The sequence below is a fragment of the Anomalospiza imberbis genome, chromosome 4 (assembly GCF_031753505.1).
Source record: "Anomalospiza imberbis isolate Cuckoo-Finch-1a 21T00152 chromosome 4, ASM3175350v1, whole genome shotgun sequence".
Taxonomy (NCBI): Eukaryota; Metazoa; Chordata; class Aves; order Passeriformes; family Viduidae; genus Anomalospiza; species Anomalospiza imberbis.
Window position 1 is genome coordinate 28,229,616 of NC_089684.1, and position 16,452 is coordinate 28,246,067.

The following is a 16,452-nucleotide window of genomic DNA, read 5'->3' on the forward strand; positions in this document are numbered from 1 at the left end:
GTTGAAACCAGGCAGGAACACTAAAGGTTATGGCTCTTGAGCCAACAACAGAAAGTGCCACATGACACAGCCCCTCAGGATGCTACCAAAAAGCTGGCAGAAGGAAACCTGCATGTGTTTCTATAGGTACAACATGTGCATGCGTGTAGGTGAGTGCATGCACGTGTGTGAGTGTGTGCACACATGATCCTCTTGCGTTACTGTGAACAGCACGAGAAACACCAAGCCTTTGAGCCATCAGTCCCGAGGAACAGAGCTGTTCACCCTGCAAAGGCATAGGGCGGGACACATCCCTGTCCATCTCCTAAGGTGTCCTCTCCAGTCAACAGCAAAATGGAGACCCCTCCACAGGGAGGCTTCAAACAGAAGCAGAGAATACATGGACTAAATACAGGCTCATTCTCCTTTTCCACTCCTCCCCTAAATGCAACAACAGAAGGTTTACCTGAGGGCAAGCCTCCTCCTTATGATGCAGTCCTGACCCCAGAAGCAGCTGTGTCTGGATGAAAGGCAGATGTTTGCTCCAGCCAGCTGGGGTCAGTGATTCAAAATAGCTGCCCACTGCCAGCAGAGCCCATGGGAGTGAGCAGAGCAAACCTCCACAACAAAAAAAAAACTAGTAAAAATGTCCAATGAGTAGACTTCCCAAGGCTCCCAGCAAGCCTTGTTGCTGTGTTGGGTCTGCCCTGATTTTGGTGGAGCAGCACACTGGGTCCTGCTTCTGTCTTTAAGAGGGGGAAGTGGTCAGAGTTGATTTTCTCATTTGTATTCACACTCAGAAGCAAAAAGCAGATCTGCTCTTCTGCATTCACATCAGGTATCCAGCCAAACCACTGTGTGCCCTTTAAAAGGATTAATCTACTTGCTCCCAGCATCACTCTGCAATTCCCTCTCTGCCTGAGCTATGTGGTATTCCTCATGCCACAGGAGTTGCTCTCCCACTTCCTCTCCTGTCTGAACACTCCCATTGGACTGCAGGACACAAGACAACAAAAGCAAAGAGCTGTGCTGATGCTGGAGGCCTTTTTCCTGATGTAGCCAGCAAGATTTGTTGGCAGCATGCTCCCAGGCCACCTAGCCCTGAGCGGATGAGCATGGCATGCTCCTTCCTTCTCCACTTCCAAAAGCTAATGCCAAATGAGCCATCAAAACTTACAGCAAAATTTTTCAATTAGTTTTGCAGCAACTAAATTTTTCCTTGTTACAATGCTATATAGAGAGAGTAATTATTTCTGAAAGGCCTTTTCATACTCCATGGAGTATTAAATAGGCAACACTGGATTTCCCTTAGTTGCAATTGCTTCCTCTGTCAAGGAAGCAATTGCAATTCCCTTGTGCTCAGCCCCCCCTCCATCTCATCTTCATTTTGCTGGCTTTAGCAGGCTGCTTGTCCCAAAATGACTGAATGTGACCACTGTAACTAAATCAATCATCCATCTAGAGGTGGATACCTGCATTTATTTATCTGGATCAGGAATGCTGTGGATAATGGGTCACTAAAATTCCACTTTTCAAGCCACAGGAATCATGAGCCTGACTGGCAAAGAATGAGCTTTTAGATAAGAAAGGAGGCTTAGGAGGGTCAATTAGGCTAAATTGGCTTGGATCATCATCCTCTGACACACAGGCTTTATTAAAGCCTGTAGCTGGAGACAATAGTTTATCTTCAGCACAATTATTTTTCAAATGTGGCCACACAATTTGGGGATTGCCAACACATGATATCCACTACCAACAAATCTGAGATTATCAAACATTTGAGCCCATCAGATTACAAAGGCAAAGGTAATTTTGTAGAAAAGATAGGGAGGACAAAACCACCGTTCTTCTGTCAAGCTATGCTCAAGCCTCTGCAGAGCATGACTGGTTTGTGAAATAAAACACTGCAGGTCTGAAAGGAGCCAGTCAGCCGTGAGTTACCTGAACCCTGCAGCTGATCCCTTCCCCTCGGCACTCAGATGGGGTTTCCCTAGCCTGAAAACGTTCCAGTGGCTCCAGCAATAACACAATGCAATCTCCTGTTATGAGCATTTGCTCTGGGGAAGGAGAGAGAAACCCCTCTTAAGTCTTTCTCAAACAGATTTCTCATCTCTCTTTCTAGACGTCTGTTTCCAAGTAAAAGAGAAAAATATGCTTGTAATGAAACTGGCCATTGAGCCCAAAGCCAACGAGCTGCTCATATGATTCTCTGTTCCCCAGTGCAGTCCCACAGCCCTTTCTTTTTGACAAGACCTGCAGGGGTAGGGTTCCTCCTTGTTTTCCTACTGTCCATCATCTGGTTTTGCTGGAGGGTGCCTCACTGCCCCTCCTTTTCTCTGCTAAGCCACGCAGCCTTGCTCTGTGGGATCTGGCAAGTGCATTGCAGATGATTTGCTGTACCTCTTGGTTTCCAAACACCTGAGGCCGATCCTTAGGCATTTGAGACAAGAGGGAAGCCAGATTGCTAAAGGGAAGCATCCAGAATACCATCAGAATGAGTACACAGCACCTGGTGATCATCAGCAGCATTTTTCTTGTTGTGCTGTTGCTCTCACACCTCATCTTTGTGTGACAGGATTTGTAAGAAAGGCATGGGAACTGGGAGCTCTCGAATCCCAGCCTCATTTCTGCTCCCTGCTTGCCATTTGGCTTGGAGCAAGATATTCACAACCTTACACATCTGCTTCTGAAGGCATCACGAAGACTCATCAGACATCTATGTTTATAAATAATGGCTTCTACTCACAGTATTGTGCGGTTTGCAGTCAGCACAACAGAACTTGGAAAGGGCAATGCAACCCTTCTGATACATCCAAGGAATCCTGAGGACCACCACAAAGATGCCTTCCAAATAAATCCTGTCCTTGGAAAGAGACTCTAGGATGGGCTTGGAGAGTTTCCTGTGTTTTTGTTCTACTTATGACATTCCCTCCTCTGTCCCATTTCTTATATGCTCTTTTAATATTGAGGGGGAAAAAAGATTGCAAAGATCTATAATTTTTTGTCACTAGAAAGTGCAAAAAAATTGTTGAGGTCCTCTCCCTGTTTAATTCATCCCAAATATACATGCATGATATAAAGATCAGAGCGTGAGCAAAATATCCCTTCTTTATAGAGAAAGCATGCAGTCGTAGAACAAATTTTCTGTAATAAATGTCTGCCTTTTTACCATATATTTTATAATCTGTCAGATACATCTTACATGTATGTGCAATAGGCACAAATTTAAAAAGAGAGAAAATACATGCATTTTTTACCCACATTTTGCCTGAAGTGGCTTCATTATATATTACTTCAGTTTGCTGCTGCTGTGATTGAGAGCTGGAGAAAGGGAAGCCTCCAAGCAGGGATCATGGGAATATAAAGGGAATTGGCACTCACAAGTTGCTGAGAAAGTCTTGGGCTTGTGGCCTCATTTTGACTCCTATCAATGCCAAGTGTAAAATAATAGTCCGATTCAGAGCTAAATACCATCTAGATTTCCCACTGAGTCCATTAATTCTCTTCTTTTATTGTGGCAGAAAGCATTAAATACCTCAGATTAGAATCAGGATTTCATGTAGGATCTGTATTCCAATTACACAGCATCCTTTCCCAATTCAAGACATTGTATTGATTTGTTTGGGGGTAGGGGGGATTCTTTTTTTTTTTTTTTCTGATAACTTAAAAGAGCAATTTATTCATTCTTTCTTTTTAGATGAAATTGCAGATGTTTTTGTCAAGCTGCTTCCTATCAGAACTAGTGCATGAGCAAGGAGAGCGGCTGCTCATGAAGGAATATGTGAGTAATGGATCTATTTTGTCTGGTCAAATCATCTCTCTGAAATCTTTGAGGATTATCACCACCAAAGAGTTCCAAAGTGTCACCTGCTAGGCACTGTCTAGCTAATTATTTGAAGCTCTTCTGTTTCTGCTGAAGTTTTGGCAGCCAGCCTGTAAAGTATGACTCTGGGCTGTGTTTCTACAATATAATGCTTCTAGGAATGAGACAAACTGCTTTTTCTAGCCAGTGCAAGAGACATTTACCTCTCTACCACCACAAAAACAATATTAAGCAGCTGCTCAGTGCTGCTTTCTGAAGGCATTTCTGTCACTGATCAGCAGAATTTAATAACATCCAGATTTAATCCCTCAGACTCAAACTGGGCTCCCAGCAGAGGCACGGGGTGTATCAAGGGGGTATTTTGAAATTCAAGTTCTCTCACAGGCAAGTGAGCACCTGGAGCTATTCTGGGTTGAAATATTTAGCCAGGGCCAGATGAACAGATTTGACAGGACAGTGGAAATTTCTGCTTTAAATTTTACTTTTTTTCACTCAGCACTTCACTCTTGTAAGAAGCCCTGAAAAGAGTTCCCTCATCAATCCTTTTTTTAATTTCTCCTTTCATTTGGCAAACTCAGGGTCTCATTTGAGAAATGCAAGGAAAAGGACTAGTTTGGCTGGAAAAATGAGCAGTCTAGATGATGCTCAGAGTGTCAAGGAAAAGCATCTTTGGAGTAAACATCACCAGTTTCTGCGAGGGGGCATCGTTCTGTAGCATCAATGAATTTCCTTGCAGATGGGAAGTTGCTCTGAGTTGTGTAAAACAGTAGACTCACCCTTCCAGGCTTTGTGGTCCTTGCTGGGAGGTAAACACCTCTGAATATGGTCAATGCACTCAGTGCTGTCCCAGGCTCCTAAGCTGGGTGCTTCCAGTGATGGTGAGAACCCTCCATGTCTCCTGTTTCACCTCATCCTTCTCTGCCCAGCCCAACAAAATAAATAAATAAAGCCATACTGACACCGAAGTATTTCAAAAAGACAAATGGCAGTTAGCTACTCTTCATAAATTGTTTCTGACTAGTGGTGGAGAATGCTTGTTAAGGTGGGTGGGAAGAAATATATGGTTATGCTGAATTATTCATAGATATTTGCATAAAGTCCAATATATATGTTACCAAAAGTTGATCCTATAGGACAGATGGTATCCCTGCTCCTGCTTTATTTTTTGTCACTTTGACCCACAGCATCCTCTCTCCAGCCTTCATTTTGCAGTCTATGCTCTACTCACTGCTTCCACAGTTATGTTTGCTCTCTCTTCAGCCCTTCCAAATACTAACCACTCCTCAGCATTTGCTGTCAGCTCCCAGCTGAACCTCTTCACCCAAATCTCTGTTTCTCCAGCCTTTCAGGCAGCCCTGTTTTGGGTCATGGTCTTGGTCTTACAGCCATCTTCTTGCTCAATACACCTCAACTCCTACCACCTAAACCAGGAGTGTTTGCCAGGTTGGACAGGACTTCACCTCACCTGCAGCATACTGAGAAGAGAACTTTGGAGAAACAGCTCTCTTCACCTCAATGAGTATATAAATAAATTCCAGAGAGGTGCTTTTCCAAAGTTTATTTTAACAGTGAAATAGTTTGCAAAACTGACACTCAGCCAAGCAATGGTTATTCCTTTTCACTCCTTACCCTGTAATAAAAATGCCCAGCTGGAAGGAACCCTCAGTCTCAGGTACAGTGCAGGGTTTTGTACCCTTTTCCCCCTTAGTTGAAGCTCCTTGGCAGAGCAGAGCAGAGCCAGATGTCCTTTTTGGCTTGAAAACAGGCTTCCTGGGGGAGGTAGTCCAGTCCACAAGCTATTTTTATAGGAAGGAGATGTGGAACTAGAGTAGAATAAGACATGAAACACCTCCAAGGTACCACCTGAGGAAGATGTATTTTAACGTGAAAAAAATTATCTGATTTAAAATAAAAGCCAAACAACTCACTAACTTGGTACTTTATTTTTGGGAATCTTAAAGCCTGCCTTAGACACCTCTTCCCTTGCTATCAATGGTTTGGTAAATTTATGCCACAGCTTTGACATCCTTTGAACTTAAAACTAGAGATGCCAGGAACCTACCTCAGCTGTCCTTCACTAGCCATATTACTTAATAATTACTCTTAGAAGAGTGAAGTGACTTATCACTCAGAAATAAGCAAGGCTGTAGGTTTGGTTGGAAAAAGTAATTTATTCTTGTTTCCAAAACAAATAAGCAAATCTGCATACCTTTTTCTTAACAGTTCTGAGCCAGAGGTTCAGCTAACAGCAGCTTGTATAACTCCATGGTTTTCACTGGAGCCGAGACAATTCCCACAGGCTGAGTAATGAATTGTCATGAGTGAATGAAGAGTGATCAAAGAAACATTTGGTTTCAGTAACATAAGATTACAAGTGACAGACCCTCGTTTGGGATTTTTTTTTCCCTTTTGGTCTCAGCCCTATGTATGCATAGGGAGATTTTAGGGCTTTTGCCCTAAAATGCATAGAGATTTTAGGGCTTTTGCCCTAAAATGCATAGAGATTTCTGGGCTTTTGCAACCATTTATTTTTTCCCTATGAGTTTGTGTTCCACCTGCAGATAATGGTCCCTGAAAATTCTCCCCCAAAGAAGCAATAAATTCAGCATTCAAACTTATCTCAGCAGTAGATGGCACTGCGGGGACTGAAACCTGAAAGGGAAAAACCAAGACTCAAATTTTGCTCTCAGAAAGGACTGTCAGGATTATAATTGCTATAAAATATCCCATACCTGCAGGTTACCCTAATAAGCATGTATTGATTATAAATTGTTTCATTAATTGCAATTTTAATGCGTGGAGTTTCTAAGGGCTTTGCACATGCTCTGTTGTGGAAGAAAAAGGCTGCGTGACTGTGAGCAAATGGGAAGCCTACTAGCAATTAAATTTTGATTTGTGTATTATTTATCACAACACATACCTTATAGTTATGCTTTTTTGGAGCATTTATCTGGCTTAAAAGGTAATGAAGGAGCTTTCTATTGTGGGAAGCATTTGATTTATAACCTGCAAAATATTCTTGCTCTTACATAACAGGATTACACTGAGTTCTTTTCTAGGCATAATCTCTATTAGGTATTGTTATAAAATGCTATTAATGCTTTCTTTAAGGCATGAACATGTGTAAAAGTCAGATGGACAGAAGGTGTTAATTGAATGTGCTGTATCTCTTTGAGAAAAGCTGAGAGAAAAAAAGGGTTCCCATGATCTAATCCCACAGAAAACAAAGTGGCTTCCCATTATAAAAGTGGGCTCATCCCCACCCTCACAAGAGACCTCGATTTGATTTCAGATTCAAGTGATTCCCCATCACCTTGTCATTAAAGCAAACCTTTCTCACAGCTCAGCTGCAAACCTGCAAGGTCCATTTCCATCAGTATGGGTAATTTTGGGGAGATCCCAGTCATACTGATGTGCTTGTTGGCAGGCTAGCAAACCAGCTTCTCTATCCCATGAGGGCATTTCCTACTTGGATACTTCAGCACTGCATCTAGAAACCAGGGGCCAGAATGTACGTCAGGGAGGGGATGTGCTTGCTGCCAGCGAGTCTCTGAAGGGCAAAGCCAGATTTGGAGCCTGGTGCTGGAGTTACAGAGACACCACAGCTGAGGACTGACTCCATGTGAGTGCAGCTCCTCTGTCAGGAACAAAGGCTAAAAGGTTTGCGTTGGGGTCGCATTGGCACCCCGGATCAGCATCTTTTGTCTCCTGTGTCTTCCATCTCAGTACAGAAGATAATGGCTTTCCAGGGGGAGATTTCAAACCACAATGGCCGAATCTGTGAAGACCCAGGGTTGAACTGACAGATGTTTATAGCTGAGGAAACTTGGAACCTGCAGGTGCCATTAAGGCAATTGCTCTAGCACATCTCACTTCAAGGATGCTGTTCCATTCTTCTGTTTTCCCTGGGATTTTAAGCTTTGGGGCCTTTGTTAGGCACCTAACATCTCTATTTGGACCTAAAAACCTCAAGTCCAAGGAGGAGCATATGTCTCCTTTGCAAAACCATACACAAAAGCAGAAGAAAGTATAAATGTACTTCTCTGTGTCACAATTGTCTGTATAAGTATCAGGCCCTGCTATTCTTAGTAAGCAAGCATTTGCTTAGAAGAGGAGGGGTACAAAGTTTTAAAAGCTGGAAGGAAGTACTTCCTCATATATTAAAAAAAAAAAAAAAATTGAGCAAGATATTTCTTCCGCAGCACAACCCTGCCTGCATTTGCAGCTGCAACATGTGCGAAAACAAAAAACACCACTTAGGGCAAACTTTTCCAAAATAAGATAATCTTATAAAATATGCACTGAAACAGAAGGAAATTAAACCAGTGTGCTCACTAATGATGTGTGTGCCAGCAGCTCGCTCTTCTAGGTGCTGCTTGCAGAAGTCACTGGAAAATAAACAGAAAGCAGGGATTAATCCTGCACTGATCAGAGGTTTAACTGAGTATCCCACATGCACTCACCAGCACCATTAGGCTAAAAAACAGTTTTGGGGTTGCTCATCTCATGCCTGTACCAATGTTATTAATCCCTTTGCTGTTCATCCTCATTTCTGAGGAATGAGGGGCTGCTCAAGGAGGTGGGACATTTTGTTCCAGCTAGGACATCCAAAGTGGACATTTTATTCTTGCTTCTTCTATTTTTTCTTGCTTTTCAGTCTGTGAGCTCCTGAAACTGGAAAAGAGACATTTTTGTGTTACAAACACTGCTGCTATTTAACAAAAAAAACCCAAAAACAAACAAACAAAAACCAAACAAACAAAAAAAGGCAAAACAAATCACCAAACATCATTCTGAGCACACACTGGTAACTTTTGTCACCATGCCAGCAACGATTAAAAACAATGCAACAGAAATTACCTTTGAAAATAACTTACCATTTCCTCTTCAATCTTTTCATCTCTTTTCACTTTGTTTTGGTTGAAAAGCAACAATAGAATGTCAGAGGTGGGAAGAAAGACGTTTTTGTAACAGAATTGTGGAATATGCAGCGGCTTGGGGAAAAGCACTTCTTGCCAGTCTCATTTCTATTCAATAACTCAGTAGGCTTTCCTATTTTTATGTACACACATACATGTACAAATGTGCAGGTGGTGCCAGGATAATTTTATCTGCATTTACAGAGCATTTCCTACTTTGCCTTTGTCATCCTTGCTGTTTATAAATAATAATGATTATCCTGAATTTTCATTTGAGAAGCAGGTCATGCCAGGAATGTAAAGATGATGGCAACTCGTTTACCTGTGATCTTAAAATAAAAACTGAAATGTTCTGCCCTTGAATTGTGTTGTGTTGCAAGAAGAAAAAGAGTGTAGTGTTGTTGCCTTGTTTCAGTTTTGGATTGCCCCTGCTTCCAAAGGAATAAAGGGACTGAAGCACTAAAGGCAGCTGGGTAGCATGCATTACTGTTGTTGTTCTCAAAGAATAAAGCCTTTCTTTTAAAAGGTTTTAAAGTGTTTTTCCTGCATCCATCCATCTCCCACTCTCTTGTTCCTCTGTTTGCCCTAAAATTTCACAGCAATATCTTACACAGAGGGAGCTTCATTAAATGTCATTTCAGACAGGAATAACTCTTCTAAGATCTGGAGCAACACATGGGGTTTCCAGGTGTGGAGATTCAATCACTTCTTTTGCACCCATTTATTGGACTAAAACCAAACCAGGGCACTCAACTGGCTGCCAAAACATGAACTTGGAAGTCTTCATATATATATGCATATGTAAATACATATGATAGGTATCTTTACATATAATAAGTAATATATTACATTTTTTGTAATATATATTATACATTTTATAATACTGAACACACTTTTAAGTTTAGCCACAATCTAAACCCAAAAATTTTAATTTCATGGAGCCCTGGACAGAAGAAAATGAATGTGAAATCTTTCCTTTTTTCATTTACAAAATTCTACCCTGGAAAGTTCTTTTTGATTTTTATTTCTGATAAAAATATAAGAAATATATTATTTTATACTAATATATTATTATATATGAAAAATATATTACTATTTCTGATTTACAGGAGGAGACAGAGGTAGTGGAATATCTAGGGTGGGTGTCCCTGGTAGGGTTTTCCTTACTGTCCACGGCACATCCTCCCTATGGCACAATGGGAAAATGGAAGGGAACTATTGGCTGTATGGGAAAATAAACACAGCTAATGACTTTGAATTTGCTGGCAGACATTTTGGTGACCTTGCTTTCACTTCTGGTGATCTCCTTTACACAATTTTATCCTTGACTGTTCACATTCATCCACTCCTTCCCATTGGTAATTGCGATTCAAGATGACTTCAGCACAAATCAAATCCAGTTCCAGCAGCAGGGTCTGGCAAGTTTAGCAGTGGTGGGCCAGATGTTGGTGTAGGCATGACACTAACAGCTGTGAGACCCCCAAATCTACCAGAACACCTGGAAAAAGTATTGTAATCTCAGCATGGGTGATGGCAAACACAGAACAAGAGATATTCTCATAACCCACCACTACTCTGTCCCCATGACTCATCTTGTTCCCCCCTTTGATGGGAACTGTTTGAGAGGAGCCAAGACAAATGAAGATAATCTAATTCCTTGGAAAAAAACTAGAGTAATGTGCTAAGCAGTGCTCAAACACTTAAAAATATTTTTTCCAGATCCATATGTGTCCAGCTAAGGAACAAGCAAGAGTTCAGCCTAGCCATAGGTGCAGTACTGAAAAAGCCAAATCATGGGGACTAGCAGACTCAAAAGTAATTGCACATGGCACCTGAGCCTACAGCTTCACAAACACTGGGCATCCCTGCTCTGCCAAGTCCAGTTTTGGTGCAGACAGAGTGTAGTCCTCACACTGGTAAGGAGCTAGTTACCAGCTGAAACAGTCCACCCGAGATCTGGAAAGGCAACATCTTTAATATATTTTATCCACATCCATTTATCCACATACATAGATAATAACAATATATATGATAAATGCATCCGTTTAGCAATTAGCAACAATTCAAGGTGAAGGCACAAGCAAAGCAGGTAGTCAGATTTCACAGTGCCCAACTAATGGTCCTGTCCCACCAACTCACTTATAAGAGCAGATTGGATTCTCTTCTGCCTTGAATTAATTCAGCTTTTGTTGACAGTGAGTAGAGATTTTACCACCGGAATACCACAAACAGGAATACAGCTACATCAGTGTACATAAGTTTTTACTAATCTTGCTCATGCTGGACTCAAGTGCGAGTCCCCTCCATCTTATTTCTACAAGCATTGAAAGGTACTTAATAGAGCCAGAAGGTCAGGGCTCTTTTAGCACTGACCAGCCATTACAGCACCTAACCACCCTACTCACAGACGACTGCAGATCCAATTTTACATAAGATGAATAGCCTTGAATTCATAAGATGAAAATGCTGAGCCTTGGCTTATCAATTTGCCTCATTTCCTCATGTCCCTGCATCTGTAACAAAGCAGGGGATAATACACCTTTCCTGCATCCATCACCTGCTGGCTCTCGTGGCTCTTGCCCAACCTATCTAACAATCCTGGCACCCAGCCTCCCCTTCGCTACAGTAGCCTCTTTTGTCACTTGTCAACTAATTAGACCTCACAGGCACATTACCAGCATGGGCAGACAACAAGGCCTAGAACAACTACAGATTTTTAATTAAAAAAAAAAAAAAAAAAAAGAAAAAAAAAGCTACCAGATGTTTACTGGGTCTTATCCAAAGGGATTTAATGGCAGCCTCAGCATGCTCCCAACAGAACAGCATCTGCAAGTCTCCAAACAGTGTGATTTCATTAATTCCTCAACAGGCTCAGGTTTCTACCTGGGCCCCAGATTTTTCTTGTTTTCCCCCAAACATTGTGACAGATATAAACAGGGGGGGATTGCCACTCATGCCAAATTGCAGCATTCCTTGGCAGCTAGAACATTTTGCAAAGTTTTGGTGCATTACTGCTCCCCAGCATCAGAAACCTAGTGAAGAATGCCATTGAATTTTGGGATTGGCATGATATTGAGGTTTTTATGAGTGCTGAATTGCACCTGCAGGATGAGACTAATTGGAATTATCCATTAAAAAAAAAAAAGGCCTAGAAACTAATATGAAAAAGGTTACAATCACTAAAGGATGTGGTGGTGGAGGAGGGAAAGGGCACAAGACATATGGCAAGGTTATGGTCTGTACAAATCTTTCAGTCTAGTTCATTAGCAAGGCAGTTCATCTCCACTAATGGTGCATTATTGCCCATTAGTGTGGAGCAAGATTAGTCAGCAAGTGATCAAAAAAGAAAGAAAAAGAAAGGCACCTGTCTGTAAAGTATTCCTGCTGTACACCAGTCATACACCAAAGCTGTCATCCCAGGTCTCCTGACCATTCCCAGTCTCCAGCAGTTTAACATCCTCCATGCTTGGACTTGGTCAGCTTGGACTGCCCAGTGTTGGCTACTGCAACAGAGCACAGATGATTTATGAAGTTAAACTGGCTCAGGAAGCCCCTGTTTGTCCACAACAATATTCACACCTCTGTTTCAGGCCAGGGGAGATCTGAGACCAGGCAATATCTGCTACAGCAGGGCCTGGAGAGCTGGTACTGCTCATAAATCACCGCATCAAGGGAGAGACCTTTATCAAGGCAACCCTTTTCTCTCTTCTGTGTCTGATAGCCATGATTCTGCAATAAAGGCAGAAATACTGTTGCCTTCCACAGTAATTTACTACAGGGAAAAATCAGGTGGTAGGTTCAATACAAACTTGACAGTTATAACTAGTACTCAGCTGTATGCTGAGGAAGCTTGACCTTACCCCACAGGAAAGGAAGACAGGGTTGCTTATGGTGTTTTCCTCTTATTCCTCATCTGTCACTGCCCTCCTCATTGCCTCCCAAGTTCTCTTAGATTTTACATATATAGCTTTTGGCACTTCTCTTTTCTCCAGACTTTTGTCCAAAAGAAGGAAGGAAAAAAAAACACCTCCCAAAGGAAGGATTGCCAGACAGCTTGCCAGAGACAGACATCTGTGATTTCTGAGACTGGCACGAGACAGAAAAAGAGTGGCAGCATCCTCGATGTGAAATGTGCATGCAGAACAGGAATTCAGGGGGCCAAGAGGACACAGCTAAGTTCAGGCGTACCTTCCCAGTGGAGGACTGCTGAATACTTTACTGAGATTTTAAATTAACTTATTACAAGCTCATGGTGATTAAAATAAAACTATTCAGTGGCTGAAACTAAATTAAAGCTTACATGTCTTTTACCTGATGCAGTCTGATAACTGGTGGGATACCTACAGTAAAGATAAATGCTTTTCTCTCTCTTGATAGTCCCCCATAATTTCCTTAATCTCAGCACCTTCTCTCTGCTTGCTCTGCTCCCTTAAAGCTTTCTCCATGCAGAGCCTCTGGCAGTACAGGAAAAACTAGAAAAGTAATATCTATAGCCAGAATGCATTTTATACCCTGGTCGCTATTGCGTGGAATGCTTTTCCACCACATCTGTAAGACACAGATTGCAGTATTAAAGACAGGGAGGTCCTCTATAGTCAAAACATTGTCATGGAAATTACACATTTTGATCCACAGGTGCTCCACAGACTTGTATGTCTCCATGCAGGTTTTCTTGGAAAAAGACACACAGAAAAAAGCTAATACATGGGACACTTTTGGGTAGACTAAATGAATCACTTGTTTCACATGATGATTCAGTGGTAAACATGGATGGACACGCCTCCTTGGATGGGATAGGGTCAGCAGAGCAGTGGGGTCTTGACATGGTGCATTTGATGCCTTGTATGCCAGAGCAGGAGAGAGATGATCCCATGGGTTCAGGGAGTGCTGTATTACCAATGTAAAACAGGCCAACACTGTGAAAAAGCCAAAACTGTGCCCACCCCATGCCACGGGCCAACCTTGGCACTTTAGGAAAAGTGATGACCCAGCTGTGCTTGGCTTCCAGCACAGGACCCTGGACAGCCTTTGGCCTGACAAAAAGGCATTACAGGAGGCTCAAGAAGTACCAGTTTTTTCTCCTGTAAATGCTTAGCTGTTGTTTGGGGTCCATCTTCTGGTATCCCATTTCATTTAAAAGTGAAGACACACTGAACCACTGCAGGCTGAAGCTCTCTTCTTCAGAAGAGGTTGTGATGGGAACAGCAGCTTTCAGTGTCTGAAACCATCTAGGAAAGGAAATACAAAGTCTTACTTTTCCTCAATCTGTGGTTTGACACATTTCCTTTTCCTTTCTTCAGAGGCTGAACCCTGGGATCATTTGCCACACTTGAAAAGAAGGGATCTTCAGAAGATCACAACCCCTACAACTCTCTCCTCGGCTCCCAATGTAATTTCTTCAGTTGATGTATTCAGGGCACAACGCAAACAACATTGCAATGGCTGGTAACTCTGCACCTACCTCCTTGAAGATGTTGAGGTGCTTAAGGAGCACCTCTTCATCTCTTCCACTACTAAAAAGTGCTTGTGTGACAGCTTTGCAAAGAGAGCAGAATGCAAGAAACCAGCAGGCTGCCACTAGCAGTTCATATTCATCGCACAAGTTTTACAATGAGAAGTTAATGGTGGGGGAGCAGAGAACTGAAAAGACCTAAACCTTTTCGAGACTTAAATCCCTCTCAGTTCATCACTGGCAAATATCTATCACTGAATTATGATAAAGGACCATCTATCCTCCTCTTCCTCATGCACACCAGAACAACAGAGGGGTGGAGGCATTGGAGCCCATCTGGTTTCAGACATCTAAGAGCACAGGTGCCCAAGGATCTACAATTAATGGGGAGAAGGGGCACTTTCAAAGGAAATTGAGCCCAGCTGGCTTTGGATCCATCTCAAGACAGCATTGTAACCCTCAGGAGGGACTGGTCTCACCACTGGGTATCAGAGTTGGGACATGGTAGTCCCCTCACATGCTCCCTACTGCAATAGGAGCTGTGGGGTTCTGCAGCCCTTGTAAGGTCTTGACACTTCATCCACCTGCCAAAGCAAGCAGGCTGAGAGCCTTGCTCTTCAGGTTAAATCAAGAAAAAATGAATGTAAAATTGACAGCAATAGCAATTTCAGTGGAATGGTGTATTACTAGCAGTGTTATTGCTTCCACTGCCTTTATTAGAGTGTATACACAGTGTGCAATAATGTAATTAGATTTCACAATGTGTAATAATGATTTTTATGCAATGCAACAACTGTGCATTAGAGAGGGGAATTGGTTCCCATTACAGAGCCAGCACGAATCTTGGGCCAATACTTCATACCTGACAGTGCATCTGTTGGGTCTCAGGTCTGGGCTATAATCCAGTAAAAACTGGAGAACAGCCTAGTGCAGGGTTTTTTTCCACTGTGACTTCAGAAATGCCTCTGTGCTTCCTCCTGCCCCATGCCTTCCTGTACAGGCAGCATCACCAGAATCCAGGAGAACCCAGTGCACTGCTCCTTCATGACTGGAATGCTCACAGGAGAAGATAAGCTCTTTTGGTAGAGTAGGGAACATCTTAATCGACCTTGGAGAAAACAATTTAGGAGCTAAGGTGTAGCCACAACACATGAGCCTACCCAGGTGGGAAGAAAATCAGCAGCACAGCCTGAGATGAATGAGGGAAGATGAACCACCATGGGACTGGGGACTACATAGGGCCCATTGTGGCGTTAATAAGGAGACAAAAGGTAGAGGGATATTAAAAGTGCTCCTGATCCACAGATATTCACTGCACCCAAGTGCAGCTGCTGACATAGAGCCTGGCACAATTTACCCCTAAGCATGGGTGGGACCAAATAATTTCCAGCATCACATCTCCCATTTTACCCCTGATGACTGGGCTGGAATACTTGTGGCATGTGCTAGAAAGGGCACAACAGTGGCCACTCAGCATGTCCTGCAACACAGTGGAGAGCAGCAGCAGAAATGCAGCCCTCAGCTCCAGCACATCCAGAGCTTGGCTAAACCCTACCTGGACAACAGCACCCCAAAGCATTGTGACTTGCTCTTGAAATCCAATTGTGACAACAAACATTTGATGCCTTCAGAATAAATAATTCTCACTTTCCCTCTGAGTGGACTTGTTTTAAATGCTGCTTACTCTGTCTCTGCCATTAATAAGCACAAGTTGACCCACTTATTCTCTGCTGCATTTTCCACAGCAAATCATGACTTTACTGCAAAGGCACAGAATATTAGAGACACAATTTCATTGGCAAGATTTTTCGCTTGTGAACCCGTTAGTATTTTCCCTGAACATTTTTTTCTCCCTCATCTTGCTAGAATAGAGAATTGCTCTTATGCAGGTCTATTCTCACTGCTATTCCCCTGGCTTGAGTGAAATATATATGAGATGACTCAGAGTTTGAACTCTTAGTATATGTTTCTAATACAAAGTCTCTGTGTGTCTTGGGACTTAAAACAGATATTTAATTTTAGATAAGAAATACTAGTGACATCATGTCTTTGATTTCTTTGCTGGATATCTGCACAGCCTGCACATGGTGAAAATGTTCAGCCATAACAGCCTCATTGCTTTTAGGAAGCTGCTTAATATTCAGCAGAAGTGTAGAGCAGCAGGCAGCCACTGGTCCTCACAGGTGGGGCTTAGGGGGAGCATACAATAATACGTATGTAAGGGTAAATAAAGGATATTGCAAAGAAAACCAGGGTCTCCAAGTCTCATTTTTGTGCAG

At 42.4% G+C, this 16,452-nt stretch overlaps 2 long non-coding RNA genes across 3 annotated transcripts; both read right to left on the reverse strand.

Annotated features, from left to right (window-relative positions):
- Positions 1 to 4,101: 4,101 nt before the first annotated feature.
- LOC137472502 (uncharacterized) lies at positions 4,102 to 6,207 on the reverse strand. The gene is made up of 2 exons (XR_010998228.1): positions 6,012 to 6,207; positions 4,102 to 5,625 (listed from the first exon to the last, which is right to left on the reverse strand). It is a non-coding gene; the product is annotated as an uncharacterized lncRNA (long non-coding RNA).
- A 100-nt stretch (positions 6,208 to 6,307) lies between these two features.
- On the reverse strand, positions 6,308 to 9,523 carry LOC137472505 (uncharacterized). Of its 2 annotated transcripts, none has more exons than XR_010998232.1 (3): positions 8,680 to 9,523; positions 8,266 to 8,470; positions 6,308 to 6,454 (listed from the first exon to the last, which is right to left on the reverse strand). It is a non-coding gene; the product is annotated as an uncharacterized lncRNA (long non-coding RNA). The 2 variants fall into 2 exon arrangements; XR_010998233.1 differs by lacking the exon at positions 6,308 to 6,454 and adding an exon at positions 7,543 to 7,580.
- Between the last annotated feature and the right edge of the window lie 6,929 nt (positions 9,524 to 16,452).